Consider the following 22,500-nt stretch of genomic DNA (forward strand, 5'->3'; position numbering starts at 1 on the left):
CAGTCGTAGCAGGAAAAGTAATCTAACTCAGGCCAGGGGCCATTCTCTGTGATAGAATGATTTTTTTTTATATAGACACTGGAGAACAGAGAAACAGTACAAGGGGGGCAGTAGAAGTCTTAGGGGGAAAGGGGAAAAGCGGGTGTCTCAGGAGACGCAGTGCTGGGGGGTTAGTAGATGTCTCAGGAGGAGCAGTTAAGGTGTAACCTGAAGAGATGGGTCTTCAGGAAGATGGGTTGTGACTCTGCAGTTCTGACAGCTGTGGGCAGCTCGTTCCACCAGCGGGGAGCGAGTGTAGTGAAGAGAGGAGTTGTAGTTGTAGGATAGTGTGTAGTCTAGTGGATAGTGAGTCGGACCGGTGATCAGAAGGTCATGAGTTCAAACCCCCACCTGGGAACACCACCACTAGTGTGTACCCTTGAGTAAGGGCACTTACCCCTAACTTACTCCAGGGAGTAACTGTCTCTTAATTGTAAGTCGCTTTGGATAAAATCTGCTAAACGGTTAAAAAAATGTAATGTGAATGCTTTGGTTGCTTTAAGGGAGACTGGGGGTTGAAGGTTTGATTGAACATTTTCAATAAATGTATCAGTTTAGGTCAGTGGACTCATATGAAGCGTTTTTTTTTTCTTTTTTTTTCTAATGTAGATCAAGTGGAGATTGGAATGTTGAAACGTAGGTAGGGGGGAGATTTAGGGTGCAGTATTTATAGTGCTGTGCAGCCTCGAAGTGCTCATGGTGCAAATTGCGAGACAGGACAGCCAGAGATACCTGTACAGGATATATAGATCCACGAGTAGCAACCTGAGAGTACGCTATAACTGTAATACTGTAATAACTGTAATCATTTCTCTTCATTTGTCAATACAACGACCTTTGTATTGTTACATATTGCTTTGTAGAGTATAAACGCTCTTGGGGGGGGGGGAGAAGAGTGAACATATTTCGTCTGCAATGGATGATGTCATAGGTTACAGTACGTCACACACATTGGCGTGTCTTTTTTAATCCACTGATCAAAAGTGGACTGAGTCCGACCAATCAGAGAGGTGACTGCAGGAGACCGTCAGATGGTGTGACGCTCCGGAACATTCCTTTAGACACTGAACCCTCGGGCCGGCGCTGCAGACTGATAGACAGACGGAGGGAGGGAGGGAGGGAGAGGGAGAGGGAGAGGGAGAGGGAGGGATGGAGGGAGGGAGGGAGGGAGAGAGAGAGAGAGAGAGTGACAGACAGACACACAGACAGAGACAGACAGAAACAGACAGACAGACAGAGAGGAGAGACAGACAGACAGACAGACAGACAGGCAGAAACAGACAGACAGACATTTTTACCAAGTCACTGACACTGAAGTCACTGACGCTGTGGCAATGCTAAAATTGTCCCCATATGATAAAATCCACCATCCCCCCTGATTTTCTTTTATAACTTGATTACTGGGGACGGAGGGACAGAGAGGAGCTCGGTCTGAGGCGTTAGCTTAGCGCTTAGCAATTATGCTAACTGATTGGAGGAGATTGGAGGCCATGAGAAGACCGGGCCTCATCTCCTTCTGTATGATATTATGTTCTGCGTTCTGTGTTCTCTCTGTGTGTGTGTGTGTGTGTGTGTGTGTGTGTGTATTTGTGGGTCCGTTCCTCTATTGTCTGTCTCAATGGACCTATCGCTAAGCCACGCCCCCCTTTGAAAACTCGGACAAACAAACAACGCTTCACTGACAGTGACTGACTGACCGACCGTGACTGAATGACATTCAATCACTCACAATGGGGGGAGTTGGCACATTTCTGATTTCTGATTTACCACAGCAAGTTATAGACATGTTTTTTTAAAGATGACAAGAATATTTACTCTAGAAGCTTTTCACCATCAGATATTAGCGAGTTGTTTGTCCGAGTTTTCTGCCTGTCTTGACTTTTGCTGTGATATGATTGGACAATTTCTATTTTGGGGCGTGGCTTTGCGATAGGTCCATTATGTGTGTCTCCTCTCTTCCAGAATGTATCGCCAAGTACCCGACGTGCCGACCAATATCGGCTGGGGGAAGTACTGGTGGTTCCTGAGGAAGACCTGCTACCTGATCGTGGAGCACAACTGGTTTGAGACCCTCATCATCTTCATGATCCTGCTCAGTAGTGGTGCTCTGGTAAGAACACACACACACACACACACAGACACAGACAGACAGACACACACACACACACACACACACACATACAGACAGACACACACACACACACATATGCACACCCACCGCACATGCACACGCACACACACACACGCACACACACGAGCACGCACACGCATACACACACACACACGCACACACACACACGCACACACACACACACACACACACACACGCGTGCTCTTGCAGATGTGCACACGCACACACACACACACACACACACACGTGCACGCACACACACACGCACACGCAGATGCACACACACACAGACACAGACAGACAGACAGACACACACACACCACACACACACACACACAAAGACACACAGGCACACACACGCACACACTCACACACACACACACACACACACACACACACACAGTAAAGATCCCTTGACGACCCGTTTCTTGCAAAGTTGTAACAAGAGAGACACTCTGTATGCTTTCTCCTGCTGCTGTTCATGCTATGATTGTTGCTAATGGACAGCAAAGTGCTTGTAATGCACTAGCCTTTTAACCAAAGGAATCCAGCTTAGTGTGCAGCTTTCTTCTGGGGGGGACTGTAGCCAAACGGTGATTCAGAAACACTTACTGTATGTGCTCAGGGAACGGACAGGGAGCGTTCTTCTAGGGTAGCGGTAGCTGATGGAGGAAGACTTGTCCGTCAGTCCTGCTGCACAGAGAGCCCTTGTTACATCACTTACAAAGCCATCAACAATCTGGCCCCCTCCTACCTTGCCGACCTCGTCCCCCTCCACACGCCCTCCCGTTGCCTCAGGTTTGACGACCAAAACCACCCTCAAGACCACCAGGACCAAGCTCCGGACCTGGGGTGATAGGGCCTTTTCAGCCGCAGCCCCGTCCCTCTGGAACGCCCTCCCCAACCACATCAGACAGGCCAACACCCTCCCAACATTTAAACAGGCCCTCAAAACCCACCTCTTCAAGCTTGCCTTCACCAGTTATCCCTCTCCCCCTCCCCTTCCCATGTGTCCCCAGCACTACCTTAATTAGGCCCCTATACTTTCTTTTATTTATTTTTTGTTTCTTTTTATTATTACTACTCGATCTTCAGTTTGTAAAGCGTCTTTGAGGGTCTAGAAAAGCGCTATATAAGTCGAATGTATTATTCTTTTTTTTAAGTTATTTTTTTCTGAGTGGGGCAGTCCCACTCATATTTTTAATTTTGATTGACAGTTACAGTGAAGATTTAGACAGGAAGGTTGGGTGAGAGAGAGAGGAGGGATGACATGCAGGATATGTCCCCGGCCGGAATCGAACCGGGGACCCTGCGGTTACATGGTCAGCGCTTAACCCGCTACGCCACCCAAGTCTAATTTATTATTATCAGACCTCCTCTCGCCTCCTGTCTCACTTTGGTGGACGAGCACTATGTGACCCACCACACTCATGAACACCAGGCGATCAATAAACACTATTGTATAAGAGACACAATGATGCATCAAAACTAACTTCACGTCGTCGGGAAAGACAATGACTTGAACATAAGCTGACAGGATAATAATCGTCGGTGAATATGAGTTGTGTTTCTTTTTTTGCATCCTGGGACTGATGACGCTATCTCCTCAGTTTCATGTCCCAACAATTGATGTTATGATATTCAGTTTCATTGTAAATATAAAAATAATGTCATGTAATCAAGCAGGCCGTATCATTCCTGGTTAGACTCCGGCCATCGACATATCCTGCATTTCGTCCCTCCTCTCTCTCACCCATCCTTCCTGTCAATCTCTACTGTCTCTATCCTCCTCTCTCTCACCCATCCTTCCTGTCAATCTCTACTGTCTCTATCCTCCTCTCTCACCCATCCTTCCTGTCAATCTCTACTGTCTCTATCCCAATAAAGCAGAAATGCCATAAAAACATGAGAAAAAAAAAGAAGTAAAATAGCAAAACAAAACACGGTGCAGCAGCTTTCAGTCACGCTGCTGCATGCTCCTGGAACAAAACAGAAACAGAAATCAAACAGGTCCAAACCCTAAACATATTTAAATCTAAGCTAAAAACCTTCATGTTTTGTAGCAGTTATGATTAAACACAAACAATTCTATCCATTAACTATTGTCTTATTAAATGTTTTATCTATTTAATAATGTTTGTAAAACACTTTGAATTGCCCCTGTTGTATGAAATGTGCTATACTTTAAGATTTAAAATCTCTTTTCCAAGAGAGACCTGGTCAAGAGAGCAGCATATAAAAAACAGATACATTTAAGTTTCAGACATACAGTATAAAACATTGAACATAAGGCAGTATCAGGAATGCATAGGTGGCTGCTTTAAGTACAGAGACACTCTCTAGTACTTTCCCATATACACATAAACTTGCCTTGCCTAGCAGCAGTCTACAGTCACAATCACGTCATTGTCATCTTCACCTGTTCCTTCATCCCCCAGGCCTTTGAGGACGTGTACATACAGCAGAGGAAGACCATCCGGATCATTCTGGAGTACGCAGACAGTGTGTTCACCTACATCTTCATCCTGGAGATGTTACTGAAGTGGGTGGCCTACGGCTTCCACAAGTACTTCACCAACGCCTGGTGCTGGCTGGACTTCTTCATTGTGGATGTAAGTAACTTCTTCCTTTCCTCCCTCCTTCTCACCCTCCTCCCTCTGTTCCTGTCTTCTTCTGCTCTGCTCCTCTCCCGTCCTCACTCTCTTCTCACTCTCCTTTTTTTTCTCTCTCTGCTTTATATATCTCTTTCTATATTTCTATATTTCTTTGTATTTCTCTGTCTTGTTTTGTCTTTCTCGTTTGAAAGGAAGATGAGAAAGACAAAACAAGACAGAGAAATACAAAGAGATTGAAATAATACTCTTGTCTCTCTCCCCCTTTCTACTCAGTAGTTTGTTTTCTCACCCTCTCATGAAAAGCCTGTCATGCTATAGTACAGTGAGTGTGGATGCCTGTGTACCAGGTGCTAGATCATGTGTAAAGGACATCCACTACCTACTAAACATATACACATAATATATATGACATAAAATATTGTTTTACAAATAATATATACACATCGAATATTATTTTACACCAAAGTACAGGTATCTCCTATTTAATTTCATAGTTCTAACTCTAAACATAGAGCTTAGTGTTTCTTGTGTTATTTCATATGCTCTGGTTCAGGTGCCTCTATCTGAGATGCTGAAAGGCCTAGTTATTGTTCACTTTCAAGCTTTGTGTGCAGTAACTCTTCTCTCCTTTTAACTGATTTTGTGTAGTATGGGTTGTCTCTGTTGAGGGTTAGCTCACCTAATGTCTGTCTGTCTGTCTGTCTTGCCGTTGCTGTGAGTGAATGACGCAACGTCAATGTATCGCTGAGATGGGAGGTGTGGCATTGACATCAGCTCCCAGAATGCTCTGTAGCTTAATATATCTATTTTTTTTTAATGATTTTTTTTTCATCCAGGCCCACTTCTCACTTCTCCCCTCAACCAGCAAAGTACAAAGTACTTCATTTACCAAAATATGTGGACGATTTAACCATAGGTAGGAAATTTGCTAATAGTAAGATTTGGGAATTCAAGAAACGTGGTTCTTCTTTCCTCGTGGGACCTTATGCAATGCCACAGCCTCCCGTCCTCTCAGCCTCTGTCCTGGTTTTTTCCGATGTGGGTCTATTTCTCTTCTGTTTTTTTTTTTTTTCTCCCAGTACTTTTTATTCCAGTGTTGTGTTGGGGGATGCTGTGATGGTGCACAGTACCTACCACTCTGCTCTAGTTTTACCCTCAACCTGTCCCTGTTTGTGATGTGTAGTATTGGGTCATGTGGAGGATGGTAAAGGCGTGTGTGGCCATGACTTCTTCTGAGTCAGTCAATCCTTAATCAACAGATCTCCTCCTCTCAACCCTGATGGTTTGTGTGTGTTTCGTGTCTGTGTGCGTTACAATACATACAATACAATAATGGATTATGTCGAGGAGTGTATGTGTGTGACATGGGTGTGTCAATGTTGGTGTTTTATGTGTGTGTGTGTGTGTGTGTGTGTGTGTGTGTGTGTGTGTGTGCGTGTGTGTGCACGTGTGTGTGTGCGTGCGTGCGTGTGTGTGTGCGTGTGTGCGTGTGTGCGTGTGTGTGTGTCTGCCAGCGTATGTGTGGGTCACTCTTCAGGGGCATGTCTCTCTTCAGTTCATAGACTTCTTCTTGCAGAGCCGTGCCAGAGGAAGGGAGGCTCCCCCGCCTCACCCCACCTCGCCCCACAGGGGGCGCCACCTATGACCATCCATCACTGCAGTAGTGCAAGGCAGAGCCATTAACACTAGAACAGCCATGGGTGGGGTCATTTGACCCTGTGAGTAAAAAACGAAAGTTATATCTTTGCACTCTAGGACCCTGCTTTCATGACTTTTCCTAGATATGTGTGTTTTACCACCCAGTATCCTTACATTTTCAAAATCACATCAGGATAAGCTAGTGTAATGCTATTTTGCAGTTTTTCTGTGCAGGAGGCAGGCACATTTTCAAGCCGGCCAACTAGTGGTCGTTGTGTGTAAGTAGCAGCTTCCCATTGTAAAGACTATGGTCATTTGACCCCTGAGGCGGCTCTTATAGTAGGAAAAAACAGCACATCTGTTCTAGTGTTAAGTGGTCCCTCAGAAAAGCTTAGGAAAGCCAATGTCCTGTTCTCTCTCTTTGCTTCCATCCTATTTGAGTGTAGCGTCGTTTTTGGTTGATCAGGTGTTTTTCCAACACAGGTTAATGGCCAGTATTCTATGCAGGGTGTGCCCCTAAAATAATGATTTAAATCCATGTAATTTGTCAATTTATCAATTTGTAATTTCTAACGAAAAAGAAAAGGCAACTTAACTCTACAGTCTGGACACCAAATATAGATATATATACAGTATATATTTCTATCTAAGCTAACAGCAACAACATAACATGGGAAGCTAAAGACAAGAACACAAGTAGCAACGTGTCCATCCAACAGACCAGACTCTCCTCTGTCATGTGACTCCACTGTCATGTGACGAGGTCAGGGCAGGAATTTCACCTCGGCAGCCGTGACAGCCATGGCCTCTGTCCCCCCCCTCAGTTTGGCCTCATGAGGTATTGCAGTGTGACAAACACCCCCTGCCATAGCCCCCCGTCAGACAGACAGAGGGGACCGGACAGGTAATCGTGTCTTCTAGTCTCTGTGCCTCAATTACCCCCCCCTCCCCTCACCTCTCCTCTCTGTCCTGTAAACTAACCGGAACCTCTCGATGTTCATGATCCTTACACGACGTGTCACTCACTTCCTGTATGTGGTGGTGGCTCTCGTGTGAGTGTGTGATATTGAATAAAAAAAACAAAAACATGTTTAGTGAGTTTTTTGGAAATGGCTTCATGCATGTGCAGATTGACCTACAGTATACTCCTCTCTCACAGCAGGTGCCTCTAACCCTGTCTCTCTCTCAGAGAGGGCTAATGTACTGCAGAGAAGAGGGACGTTGTGGGTCGGTGATTGAGGGGCCAGGGTAAGGTTCTTGTGGTCTGTCGGGACTCTTCCTTCCTCGCAGGTTGTCCTCTCTCTCCTTCTCGTACCCCCCAAAACCGTCCTCAACCCCCTGGTTTATACTAAGCCGGGCTTTTGTGTGTACATGGTGTGTATAGTATTGTGTGTATATTGTGTGTTATCTTGTTGTGTCTTGAGTGAACACCTTTTCTCCTCTCAGATTTTCCTCCCCCCCCCCCCGCCCTTTGTTTGAATCTTCTGACTCTGATCCTATTGGACCTTTGACCGTATTCTCTCGACTTTATCTCCACGCCGCGAAGAAATGTTTGGGCTTCGGAGCAACAACCATTCACACGACGCTGACTGCGGACCGGACGAGAAGAAACAAACCCCCGACAGGTAGAATGGACAGAAGAACCGTGATATGGCTCTATCTACTGCTCTCGGGAGACATCCAGCTGAATCCCGGACCAGTCGCAACCAGGCGGGCTTCACGTTTAGCCAGACAACAACTATATCTTTCCCAGGCAAATGCTACGAGCATAAACATTGACGCCATTGTCGACAAACCGGTTAGTTTGCCGGCAACAGCAGACATCCAGGATTCAGACGTGGCTAGCAAAACAATGGGTAGATATGCTAATAACATTACCCCCCCACCTATCTTCCACCAACTAGCCAGGGAACACAGAGGCCTCCCCCACCCGGTGACGAACCCCCCCCCACCACCCGGTGACGAACACAGAGGCCTCACCCACCCGGTGACGAACCCCCCCCTCCCCCCTCCCTCCCCCACCCGACGACGACCCCCCCCTTCTCCACCCGGAGACTCTACGACGAAACCGTTGAACAATGGGCGCCCCCCCCCACCCCCCAATCCTCAACGTGACGATGACCAAAATGGTGGTGACTATTTCCAAGTCAAAGACATAAACTCTCTATTTGGACACAGCAGTAAGGGCCTGCATATTGTTCACCTTAATGTGAACAGTCTTGTGCCTAAACTGGACCAAATCAGAGAAATGTTCCATGACAGCAAGGTTCATATTTTGAGCTTCTCTGAGACCAAGTTTGATGAATCCATCAAAGACCCAGAGATTGAAATAGTTAACTACACAGTCATCAGAAACGACAGGAACAGGTATGGGGGTGGAGTCTGCATGTACATTCACAACGATATTATCTTTAACACCCGTGATGACCTGAATCATGACAAATTAGAATCTGTTTGGGTTGAAATTATCTTTAACAAAGCAAAACCGGTGCTGGTTGGTTCTATCTACAGACCTCCCGATCAGAGTGATTTCTATGATATTCTTGAGGGGTGCTTGGATGACGTTGACTTTGTGGAAAAGATTCTTATTGGAGATTTGAACACGGACATGCTCAGAAATGAAGCATCCGTTTTCAAATCCTTCACTAGGTTTTCTGAATTACACGGTCTCCGTCAACAAATTACCAAACCCACTAGGGTGTGTATTTCTACTCAAACCACCATAGATCTCATTCTAACATCGGATGAGTCCAAAATCTCCAAGAGTGGGGTTATTGTATGTGGGCTAAGTGATCATTACATGATCTTTTGCACTCGTAAAAAACAAAAACCCAAGGCTGGCGGTCATAAAACTATAACCACTAGATCCCTTAAATCCTATTCTAGTGAGGCCTTAAACCATAAACTGGAGAATCAAGACTGGTTAGATGAACTAAAATGCACACAGGTTGAAGAGGCATGGCTAGGTTTCAAAACCAAATTCCTAAATATTATTGACAGTATAGCCCCCATGAGAACCACCAGGGTTAAAACCCGATCGGAACCATGGATGAATTCGGACATTCTAAATGCTATGAAAGTCAGAGACCTAAAATGCTCTGAAGTTCAAAAATGCAAATCAAAATTAGTGAAACACTTAAACGAAGATCACAAAACCCACTTTGAGAAAATTAAAAAACAATGCAACAAACTATGCAATCAGGTAATTACCATGACCAAATCTGCTAAGAAAGAATACCTCGATAACAAAATCGAAGAAAACTTAAACAAACCACGTGACCTTTGGAAGCTACTTAATAGCCAACTAGGTTGCAGTCAAAAACTCAAAACCAGGTCTACAAACATCAGCATCAAATCTGGTGATTCTCTCCTTACAGACAAGCTGGATGTGGCTAAGTGCTTAAACACTTTCTTTACAACCATAGCCACTAAATTAGTTAACAATCTACCACCCCACTCAGGGCGTTATGGTGTAGAGCACATCCGTGAGTTCTACAATAAACTGGGTGTACGCAATGATGATTTTAAACTCTCCATGGTGTCAAACGATGAGGTGTTTAAAAAGCTAGGCGCTCTACACTCAGAAAAGGCCACGGGCCATGACAATATTCCAGCCAGATTTCTAAAAGACTCAGCTGCCTCCATTACCCCAATCATCACCCACATAATAAACCTCTCCATCAAACAGGGACACGTCCCCCTTGACTTTAAAATAGCAAGGGTAACCCCACTGTATAAAAAAGGAAGCAAATTAGACCCAGGCAACTACCGACCTGTTTCTATTCTTAATTCCATCTCGAAACTTATGGAAAAAATAGTTTATGAACAGGTCGATAGGTACCTTACCGAAAAAAAGCTGATGTATGAATTTCAATCAGGATTCAGAACATCCCATTCCACTGACACATGCCTTCTCTATTTGAACGACCACATCAACCATGAGGTGGACTCGGGCAAGTACTGCGGCATGGTCATGCTGGACCTCCAGAAGGCCTTCGACACAGTAGATCACCACATATTGTTAGATAAACTGAAAGCAATTGGGTTCGATAGAACATCGGTGAGCTGGATGCAATCCTACTTAGAGGGGAGGGAACAGGTGGTTAGTGTGAACGGAACACTGTCCCCCCCCCTCCCAGTGACCTGCGGCGTTCCACAAGGAAGCATTTTGGGACCTTTACTGTTCCTAATATATGTGAATGACATGTCATCAGCATGTGATTGCAATTTGTTCCTGTTCGCGGATGACTCGGCTCTGCTGGTCTCTGACAGGGACATATTGCAGGTGGAAAAAGCGCTAAGCACTGAACTGAGTAGAATCTGCATCTGGCTAGCTGACAATAAACTATCAATACACCTAGGTAAAACTGAAACCATCCTATACGGATCCCCATCTAAACTCAGAAAGGCTGAAAATTTTAAAATAAAAGTGGGTAACATTAATATCACAAGAAAAGAGGATATTACATACCTGGGCTCCATCTTAGAGGCAAATCTTTCCGGTGATAAAATGGCAGCAAAAGTAATCAAAAAAGTGAACCATAGAACTAGATTCTTGTACAGGATATCCTCACTTGTCAGTAAAAACACACTGAGGACCCTATCAGGAGCTCTCATTCAATGTCACTTCGACTATGCCGTAACATCATGGTACTATAGAACCACAAAGGCCCATAAAACAAGACTCCAGACAGCCCAAAATAAACTGGTTAGGCTTCTGCTAGGCCTCAACCCTAGGACACATCTAACCGCTGCTCATTTTTTGAGCCTTGATTGGCTACGAGTAGTTGACAGAGTGCAGCAGCTTGCACTGGGCCTGGTCTTCAAGATACGCTACACCACAAAGACACCCAAGTACCTGTCAACATACTTCCAAAAAGTGAACAACGTCCACACATACAACACCAGAGGAAGCTCCACGAACCACGTTCAACCGCGTTGCACCACAAACAAGGGGTTAAACTCGTTTGCAAACTATGCAGTAAAAATGTGGAACGCCCTTCCTATAATCTTAAAGGAGTGCAAAACACTGCCCACCTTCAAAACCACTCTCAAAAAACATTTACAGGAGGCTGCAATCCGTAACTGGACCCTCTAAATCAAAAATCAGATTAAAAGACCCGAACTACCCACTGTACATACTTTGTGTTTTGTCCCCCGCCCCCACCTGTGGTGTATGTCCCCACCTGTCCTACCCGCTGTACATACCTTATGTTTTGTTGTATTGTTCTTCCCATGATGGATGTGTGTTTATCTTGTAGATAGTAATAGTTATTTGTCTGTATTATCTTGTAGATAGTACTAGCTTTTTTGTCTGTCTTACATGTAACGATGAATTGAGAATCAAGGACCCCAATTGAAATAAGCCAGTGGCTTTCTTGGGTTTTTATCCTGTTAGTTGACCTTGTATGTAATATGTACTTTCATGTACCTACTTCTGCAAATCTTCTAATAAAGTTTTCAATCAATCAATCAATCAAGTCAACCACTCGTTTCTTTCCAGGTGCTTTTCGAGCTTCACCTGCCTGCCAAAACTAAACTAAAAAACCCCCCAAACCAAACCCTCCCCTCCCCCAACAACAACAAAAATCCAGAAAGAAAAAAGCTTGGGGCGTCTACTATTCCTTGAACTCTGCACAACGTATTAACCTCTTACTCTCTCTCTGTGTGTACATATAGATACATATATACATTTTGTATACATGTATATGTGTATATCTGTATGTGTGATTAACTCCAACCAAATTGCTCCAGTAGGGTCTCTCTATCTCTCTCTCTGTTACCCCTCTAACTGTGTGGACCCTCTCTCTTGCTTCTCCTCTCTCCCTCCCCCCCCCCCCCCCCTCTCTCTCTCTCTCTCTCTGTATAGGTGTCTATAGTCAGCCTTATAGCTAATGCGTTGGGCTACTCCGATCTAGGGCCCATTAAATCACTCAGGACACTGAGGGCCTTGCGGCCGCTCAGGGCTCTTTCTCGTTTTGAAGGGAAGAGGGTAAGACCTGAGACACCAGGCAGCTGGTCCTCCTGCATGCCCATTCAACAGTTACAGCATCAAACGCATGCCAGAAATGATGGAACTGAAGCAAGGCTAGATAGAGCATTCTAGAGAATCAGCGAATGGGGGGGATTTTTTTAAGATATGGAACAGAAACGAAATTCAACGAAAATGTGCTCAAAAGGGAAAAAAAGCATGAAAAAAAAAAACGTATCCATTTTCATTGAAGGCCTAATTGCATTAGAAAAAGTAATGATGCAGCTGAAAAATATGAATTATCGTGGATGTAGTAGCACACTATGACAATGATTCGTTGTAATAATCTAATTGTCAACTAATTATTATGTAGAGTTAATTTGGATTGGTGAAACAGGGACATGTTGCAAAGCTGCCTCATCACGACGTGAAATTGTTGAGATACAACTTTTGAAAGAGGATGGAAAAATTGAAATCATCCATGTCATTTGAATAGCATGTAATTTTCACTAGAAATTGGCTGTTTATCTATTGGACTTCACCTGAAGCCTTCGTTTTATTATTATTTTCAAGCAAGAGATCCTCCCTGTACCCAGTCCCTTCAAGCAGTCTGTCACCTGTCTAACCCCCCAACACATCACATGACTGTCACAACAACCACCAGTTTGCTAGTGGTGCACAAACACAGAATATCACGACTTAGCTACGTGGCAGTGCAGATGCACAGAGCCCTGGCACATGAAGCTAAGTTTAGCCTTACCTTGAGCAAATGACACCAAGTCATATAAGCCTGTTCACCAACGAGGGCTTTAAGTGACCCTATTATCATGTTTGTTGTGTGATGGGTTAGACCACTATTTACTGGTTGTTGTGGTTGTGCAGTGTAAACCCCTCTGTCATAGGAAACGCCCCTCCTATCTCCTCTTCAACCTCCCATATGTGATATCCAGCTCTGTCTACCACCACCACCACCCCCCCCACCCCCAAAGACACACACACACACCGTCCCACCTATGTCATGTGATGTCATCACAGTCTGCCCCTGTAGCACTGGAAGATTGACACACTTCTGGTTGCCTTCCCCCCGCCCCCTTAGGCTGCCGAGGGGCAGAAGTCGGAGGACGGGATCACTGTAATGTATGGAATGGAATGAGGAATGGTGTTGTGTTGTGTTTGATACCATTCCTTAATCCATTCGATTTGTATTACAATGAGCCCTTCCTTTGATTCATACCTCCACCAGCCTCCACCAGCCTCCACCAGCCTCCCCCAGCCTCCCCCAGCCTCCCGCGGCACCCAATCTCACCCATGTGTGTGCTGTAGGTGTTACAAGGCAGGTGAAGAAGAGGATTTATTGCATTAGCTGAAAAACTTTAAAACATCAAATAGATGTTTTGGTCAGGACTTTTGTCTAATTGTAGGGGCGTGTTGTGTTGCAAATTCAGTACAGGGTCGATGACTGATGACCCAATCAGAAAACCCTTCAGAAAAATATTCATTCACGCCACTTATTTCCTCCCTGAGATGCCAATCATTCAAACCGTTCTTAAAAGATTGGTAAACATTTGTTCGTAAATGGGGGGGGCATCGTCCTAGCTTTTGACTGTCCATTTAGGTATGCATTTAGGTATGCATTTAGGTATGCATTTATCAAGTTATGATAATGCCCGAAATCTTCCATTTAACATGCATGTACCCCTGAATGCACCTGCTGTTTACTGTTGGGAGTCATGTTCCACTTCTTGGCAACAGCAGAGGACAATAACAGGAAAACAAAAGCCACAGACACTGATTGTAGTAGTTCGTGAGCTTAGAATGATAAGGTTCTATCTCCGTTTAGGGTAGTTCAGAGATATTGAGCGTCAACGTTTTTACATTCCATTATGTTTGGTGAGATGGAACCTTTGTATTTTATGAATTACTAACTCAAAAATGTCAACATTTTAAAAAATAACACCACACATGCATTAATAAACACCTAACGGATCAGATTATGTAAAAAACTAAATTCTGACAAAACACTTATTGGATTATTGCCCCAAACGTTGCCCCAATTGGACAAAACATTTTGCAACATGCAAATTGGGGCCCTAAATATGTCTGGTCATCATAGGTCTAGTAATCGAGCTTATTTGCCTCCATCCAACCCACCGTATATACTGTATATGCTAAGGGAACTTACTGTAAAAAGCATTAAGCAAAGGTCTCGGATCACTGTCTTGTCAACGAGAGAACATGCTTCTGTACACGAGCCTGCAGATATGACCATGCATGCTAGGCTCCGCTCAGCTGTCTGTCATAGAGCTGCTGGATGTCCTGCATTACAACATCCAATGTACGTTCCAGCGTCGCACCGTGTGCTGAGACCACTGCTTATCTGTGTGTACGACTGAAGGGTGGGGGAAGATGGAAAGGGCACAGGGTTAGGGGGGGGGGGGCGGGGGCGTGGGAACAAGTCAGCTGCTTTCCATCGCACTGCTGTCGTGACAGACTGGTTGCGCGATTCTCTTACTGAGATATGTGGATATATGTGAGCTGCACACTTGCCAAAGTCTTCAGATAGTTTTATTATTAAGTCATACAGGCCAAAAAAAGGGACCTAAATCCCAGTCGTTTCCTGTATGTAGCCTCCACTACTCAAGACAGCCATTTCTGATGTTTGTCAGAATCAGAATAGCTTTTATTACTTCTTACTGTACAAGACAAGTACACAAGAGTAAAATCCTTTGGCTTTGGTTCCTCAACATTGACATTGTACAGTTTTCTGGGGTTTAGTAAGTATGACACTATGAATACCAACGCATGACGAGAGATAATAGTGGTGAAGAACCCCACTGATGTGCAGCTCACATAGTGTATGAACAGCATCTCTCAGAGAGAGTGGGTGGTTGTATGTAAATATACATATGGATGTACAGTATGAATATGTGCGAGTTCTATCTCACGCTGCTGTCTGTCTCCCTGGTTGCGTGTGTAGGTGGTGGTCAACGCCTTGGTTGGAGCCATCCCCTCCATCATGAACGTGCTCCTGGTGTGTCTCATCTTCTGGCTCATCTTCAGCATCATGGGGGTCAACCTGTTCGCAGGGAAGTACTACTACTGCTACAACGAAACCTCCGAGGAGATGATCCTGCCTGGCGTGGTCAACAACAAGACAGAGTGCTTCGGGTTCATCAACGCAAACCACACTGACATCAGATGGAAGAACGTGAAGATTAACTTTGACAATGTTGGTGCTGGATATCTGGCACTTCTTCAAGTGGTGAGACACAGTCTTGTTCTTATTTTGACCCTAACCAGTATTCAGTGGGTGAAAGCGTTCCTGTGTTACTTGGCATGATGACTCTAAAATGTCAAATGTCGCACTCTCTTTACAAGGCCACATTCAAAGGCTGGATGGACATCATGTATGCAGCAATAGACTCCAGAAAGGTAAAACCTGTCACCTGACATTTTCTCACCCTTATGTTCCTTTGGCGAATGGTAGTGTATAGGTCCATTGAACAGAGACTCCAGAATCCAACAAAAAGTGACCTTTGAACCCATAAATGTTATTTCTGTAGTCCTCAGGAAGCGTGTCAGTCATTCTTTTTTTTTCCAACAATATATTTATTGAGTTTTTTGAAAAAGATAAAACAAATCTTGAAAATAAATAATTAATAATAATTATATATGTATATACTGTACATACAAGCAGATAACTCACCAGAATTGCCATACACATGTAGGCCTATATATAGTACGTACATTGATGGAGAGGCAATCATATAACTGAGCTCATATATACACATACAAAATAAAAGGGAGAGAAAAAATAAAATAAAGGTAATAATAAAAACATGAAAACTGATTTAAAAAAAAGTATATAATAAAGAAAAGGGTACATTGCAACAGATACATTAATTATATCCAACTCCTACTCTACTCCTGGTCAATTCACACACCTGTTCAAATGGTTTATTACAGAGTTTACATTTGTTCACGCCCAGGTTCGTCCATCCAGTGTGATAAGTCCTTGTCCTCCAGATATTTTATGAATGGGCCCCAAATACGCGTGTCAGTCATTCTGATTGGTTATTGGTGATTGGTCATTCTGATTGGTTCCCCGTCCCCCCCTACTCTGCCCCCCCCCTACTCTCCCCCACTGACTCCGGACTAAGAACAATCTCACTTCATGCATACATACAAGCATGAACATACATACATTTATGTACTTTAGCCACTTTACTCTATTATACTGAGCCAATTACCACTATTTCACTATTGTCATTGTTCATATTGTATTCCACCCCTGTACATTGTACCTCACATTTCAAATTCTTATCTAGTATTTATTGTTATTTTTTGTTTTTGTTTGCTATGCACCGTGGATGAGAGGGGAACGCAATTTCAGCCCTCTGTATGTCTGTACATTGGATTGACAATAAAGCTGATTTGACTTTGACTTTGATGATCTCTAGGTGGAGGACCAGCCCATCTATGAGGACAACATCTACATGTACGTCTACTTTGTCGTCTTCATCATCTTCGGCTCCTTCTTCACCCTCAACCTCTTCATCTGTGTCATCATTGACAACTTCAACCAGCAGAAGAAAAAGATAAGCTCTCTTCTCCTTACCTTTTCTTTTCTCTCTTTTCTCTGTTGGGGTGTGCAGGAATGCAAGGAATTGATTGGAAAACTCCTATGGAAAAACAATGAAGCATTTGAAATGAACAGATCTCATTTCTTCTCGTGTAGAGGGAATTGAACTGACCCCCAACCTAGTTGTCAATGATATAAACAGCATGGTATAGTAGAGTGGTATAGTTTAGGGGATCTAAATTAATAAATAACATATTAGCAAATGTTCCCACTGTCTTTGGTGTCAACATATATGATTGTTACCAGATTTCTTTCTTGTCTCTTTACTTTGGAGGTCAGGATATCTTCATGACAGAGGAGCAGAAGAAATACTACAACGCTATGAAGAAACTCGAAAAAACCTCAGAAACCAATACCTAGACCACTGGTAGGTCTCCAGTTATTTTCTATTTCAGGGGGTAGTTTAGGGGAGGGATGAATTGTGAATAAGGGGATTTTATTTTTTTAAGGAAAAAAGAAAAATTTCCATCTAAAAGATGGACCATTATTTACAACACTGAACTCTCTTAATAAACTCTTCTCCCTTTTTTTTTCTCTCTTTCAGAATAGTTTCCAGGGGATGATATTCGACTTTGTGACACAGCAAGTCTTTGACATCTCCATCATGATCCTGATCTGCCTCAACATGGTCACCATGATGGTGGAGACGGACGACCAGACAGAGGAGACGGAGAACGTCCTCTACTGGGTCAACTTCGTGTTCATCGTGGCCTTCACCACTGAGTTTGTGCTCAAGCTTGTCTCCCTCCGCCACTACTACTTCACCATTGGCTGGAACATCTTTGATGTGGTGGTGGTCATCCTCTCCGTCGTGGGTAAGTGGTCACAAACACACACACACACACACACACAAACACTTGCATGAATACACACATACACATACACACATGGAGGTTTTGTTAGCACACATCCTTAAATGCGGTTATGATGCAGTTCACCCGTGTCCACTGTGTGAGTGGACGTGAGCTCTACAGCGTCGGTTGCTGTTTGAATTTGAATGTTACTGGTAATGAAATGCTCAACATTCTATCAATGGTTATCTATGGAAAGGTAACAGGATAGTGCAGGGTGCATGTAAATATATATTTTATAACATGTATACAAGTTAAGATAATGACTTTTATTGATGGTGCTTTGTATACCACATATTATTTGAATATCAACATGTTATTATAGCCTACCGCCTTTAATTTGAAGAACACAAGTATGTTCTCCCTTTTTGTAACTGCGCATGCGCGAGAGAGTTAGAACGGAGTAAGAACGGAGAAGAAAGCAAGGTGGTTAAATCTACGGTTAAATGGTCTACGGATTTGTGAAGAAATACTGTCTCATTATCGTTTTATAGCAACTAGCTGGAAGGCGAAGAGGTATGTTTGTATTGACTGTCAATTTAACTTATTGTTGTGTATGATTTGAATCTATTGATGAATGCTAGCGGATGGATGCTGATTGTAGCTGTGTGTTATTCTGCTTTCAGCTCTTACGGTGTGTCTACGGTGCTTTTGGTGCGTGTAAATAAAAGGTTAAACTGCATCATTGACCATCAGTTATTAATAAGGAGTCACCGTCTATACTAAGTCCGGCTGGAATGCTACAGTGCAGTATGATGCAGTACGAGACACAAGGAAACAGTGAGTTAATAATGGTATCATCTCCCCCTGGTGGCCCTCCCCAGTCACAGTTTTTATGAAGCTTATACCTGTGTGGTAGTACAGTAACTACTCTACTCACGCCACTGCAGTTAACATGGTTAACAATCATTTCCATAACTTTTTACCAATTGGCATGGTAATGGCCATAAGTGGTCTTCGTTAAGAATAAATAACAATAATGAAACAAAAGTGAAAAGTGACATTTCAATTGACAATAATTTGTTATTACAGTGTTATTACTGAATAAATGATTGCCTTACTATAGATATATGAGCAACTTCTTAATGTAAAGTGTTGTATTTCTGTATCGTAACAAATTGTCTGACAATCTACTTAAACAGTTGCACTCCATACCTACATACCTACCAGTAGCCTAATCATTAATCATAGATATCTAATTGTCTTCCTCTTTCTCTGTTTTCTCCTCTAAACTAAACTCCAGGCATGTTCCTCGCTGACATAATCGAGAAGTACTTTGTGTCGCCGACCCTCTTCAGAGTGATCCGTCTGGCCCGAATCGGCAGAATCTTGCGTCTGATCAAAGGGGCTAAGGGTATTAGGACTCTGCTGTTTGCCCTGATGATGTCACTCCCTGCCCTCTTCAACATCGGGTTGTTGCTCTTCCTGGTCATGTTCATCTTCTCTATCTTTGGCATGTCTAACTTTGGCTATGTCAAGCATGGGGCCGGGATTGACGACTTGTACAACTTTGAGACATTCGGCAATAGCATGATCTGCCTGTTTATGATCACCACGTCTGCCGGCTGGGACGGTCTCCTGCTGCCCATCCTGAACTACCCTCCGGACTGCGACCCCCTGCTGGAGAACCCCGGCACCAACGTGAAGGGCAATTGCGGCAACCCCTCGGTGGGCATCTTCTTCTTCGTCATGTACATCATCATCTCCTTCCTCATCGTGGTCAACATGTACATCGCCATCATCCTGGAGAACTTCAGCGTGGCCACAGAAGAGAGCGCCGACCCGCTCAGCGAGGACGACTTTGAGACCTTCTACGAGATCTGGGAGAAGTTCGACCCCGATGCCTCGCAGTTCATCACCTGGTCCAAGCTGTCGGACTTTGCGGACACCCTGGAGCACCCGCTCCGCGTGCCCAACCCCAACACCATCGAGCTGATCGCCATGGACATGCCCATGGTGAGCGGCGACCGCATCCACTGCCTGGACATCCTGTTTGCCTTCACCAAGCGTGTGCTGGGCGACAGCGGGGAGCTGGACATGCTGAGGACACAGATGGAGGATCGCTTTATAGCGGCCAACCCCTCTAAGGTCTCCTACGAGCCCATCACCACCACCCTGAGGCGCAAGCAGGAGGACGTATCGGTCAGAATCATACAGCGCGCTTACCGTAACTACCTGGCCAGACAGGGCTTTGTCATCAAGCGCAAACTGGCCAATAACAAAGTGGAGAACGGCGGGACAAATCAGGAAAAGAAGGAGGGCACGCCCTCCACTGCCTCCCTCCCTTCTTACGATAGTGTAACCAAACCTGACAAGGAGAAACAGGGCGGACAACAACGAGGGGAAGGGCGGAAGGAAAGAGAAGGGCAGAAACCAAAAAGACGTCAGGGAATCTAAGTGTTAGAATATTGGAATAATAATAACAGTAATAACAATAATAATTATAATAATGTAACTTCAAGCAAAGCGAGAGGAAAACCATCTAACCCACACAGATGTACAGATAATTTCATTTGCAAGTAAGAAAAAGAATAATATTAATAATTTTGTTTACAGACTTCATACTTGTATCAATGCAGAGGGAAGCAGCTCCGTCTCTTACAGCTTGAAGACACGTGAACTTCATTTAAACCAAACATAATCAGCGTACTGTGTGACATTGTTGCATCTAGACTACTGATCATAACAAAAGGGAATGGAAAACAAACAAAATATCAAGGAGTCAGAAGTCAGTGTCTGCAGAAGTCAGTGTCTAAAAGGCAGATAGTTCACTGACTGGTAGACCTCTTAAGGAACTCTTCATTTAGAGGACAGGATGAGAATTGACAAACACTGAAAAGGGGTCCAAGGCGTGGATGCAAGCAATGGATTCCCATGGAAAAACAGTGCAATAGCAAAAAAACAAAGGAGACACTGCTTGACATTGAAGAGTAATCTTCCCAAAGCAGTTGGAATGGTAGTTCTGTGTCAGTTACATTTTGAAATTATGGAGGAACAAAACTGACATTATCACTCTGTATGAACAAACAGAAGAGCGCCTGAGGAGAGAGAGAGAGAGAGACAAAGACCCAGAGTAATGTAAGGGTTTTTTCTTTTGTTTGTTAATGCTGAAATATACTTGTATCTCCACACAATTTGAGCGGCAAAAAAAGCAAAAAGGTGAAAAAAAACAAAAAAACAACATTCAACATTTTGCCCATGTCACTTAAACTCTTCTTCTCATTCTATCTTTGTTATACCCACATCAAAAGGCTTTTTCTACATGGGCTTTCACACCGATTGGTTACGGGGCTGTTTATTAGGGGGTTAACTTGGGCCAAGGGCTTACATTTACTCAGACAGATTTCCAAACAAATACATAAATAATTGTGCTTGTTCAATGCATAGAAATGACTTGCATGATGGCATGTTTTGATCAGAAATCTTGCATGAATATTCATAGTCCACAAGACACTAATACTCTGACCACAACAGTGGCTCGACCATAAGTTTGAGGCTGTCCACTGTAAAAAATGTAAAGTGAGAAATACATTAGTATTACAAATGAGAAACGTTATGGGGTTGATCACCTAAAATTGACCCCGTCTTTCGCTCTTTAACCGACACTTTTCAATCGACAGGAGTTTTATTGTAGCCTCAGTAGATAAAAAGGAGTCTGGAACTACAAATTGTTGGTGTTCTAATCTGAATACTAACTTTATGGATCAAAAGTTAGTATTCAATAGAGGAGAAATCCAAACAATTTTTGCTGCTCTGGAGTTTGTGAGTGCGGAAGAGATATGGAATGGATGTCTGTGTGTATCATGGAACTGAATTGGTGGAAGGTTATAAGAGAGAAAAAAAAACACTGTAAATCTTGAAAAGCTTATATTTATAATTTGTATGCAGCAATATCACTTATGTAATGTACCATGCCATCTGCCTTTGTTTTTGTGTCAGAGGAGGGCTTTGTGGGAGTGTCTTAGTTGGGGATATGGGTGGCCAGTGGGGATTTGACAGGTGTAGCAAGCTGGTCCATTTCTGATGTTTCTCTAAGGATGATCTAGACTGTCTTAACAAGGATGAATAAGGGATCGATGACCTTTGTTTGGGGCGTTTGACAAAACTTTGGGGCGTGGACAACATTTTGTAATTATTTTTCTTATAGTTATGTTTTTGTTGTTGTTGTTTGGTTGTTATTTTCCATATGGTTATTTGTTTGTTCATGTCGTGATGGGTGACTAGACGACTATCATTTTTTATTTGGGTGTCCATAAGTCAGAGCTTTCAGAGAGAAACTGAAATTGGTGTTTGTAGAGTAAAAAACAATAATGTGGAGAAGCCAAAGAGACCTGCCTTGTCACCCCTTATCCCTGGAGTGGGTAAACAGTGCCCCGCCCGTTCCCTTTTTCACTGTCATTGTTAGACGGAGAGACCCTAGAAATGTACGCAATGCTTGAAGAGTTCACCCCTTTTTCTCAGGAGATATTACAGATGTATTATTATGAGCTCTGCAACTAAATGCAAGTGAATGTGATGAGAGTATTTATGAAAAAAAACACGTTTTACTCTTGATTTCGTGTGATGTTATGCCACTGATGGACAATGAAGGTCTTGGCTGGCTGCCTAGCTCG

The 22,500-nt window shown here is 43.6% G+C and overlaps 1 pseudogene across 1 annotated transcript in view; it reads left to right on the top strand.

Moving 5' to 3' along the window:
* The window catches only part of LOC308164554 (sodium channel protein type 8 subunit alpha-like), a 27,664-nt pseudogene extending 7,373 nt beyond the window's left edge, over window positions 1-20,291 (top strand). Inside the window, exons 8-16 of the transcript in view lie at window positions 2,002-2,149; window positions 4,609-4,782; window positions 12,293-12,415; window positions 15,372-15,656; window positions 15,773-15,826; window positions 16,855-16,992; window positions 17,304-17,403; window positions 17,581-17,851; window positions 19,131-20,291. The product of the transcript in view is annotated as a sodium channel protein type 8 subunit alpha-like (transcript). The remainder of the gene's footprint in view (window positions 1-2,001; window positions 2,150-4,608; window positions 4,783-12,292; window positions 12,416-15,371; window positions 15,657-15,772; window positions 15,827-16,854; window positions 16,993-17,303; window positions 17,404-17,580; window positions 17,852-19,130) is intronic.
* The last annotated feature ends 2,209 nt before the right edge of the window (window positions 20,292-22,500 follow it).

Source organism: Nansenia antarctica (genome assembly GCF_963989245.1).
Source record: "Nansenia antarctica genome assembly, chromosome: 8".
Lineage (NCBI taxonomy): Eukaryota > Metazoa > Chordata > Actinopteri > Argentiniformes > Microstomatidae > Nansenia > Nansenia antarctica.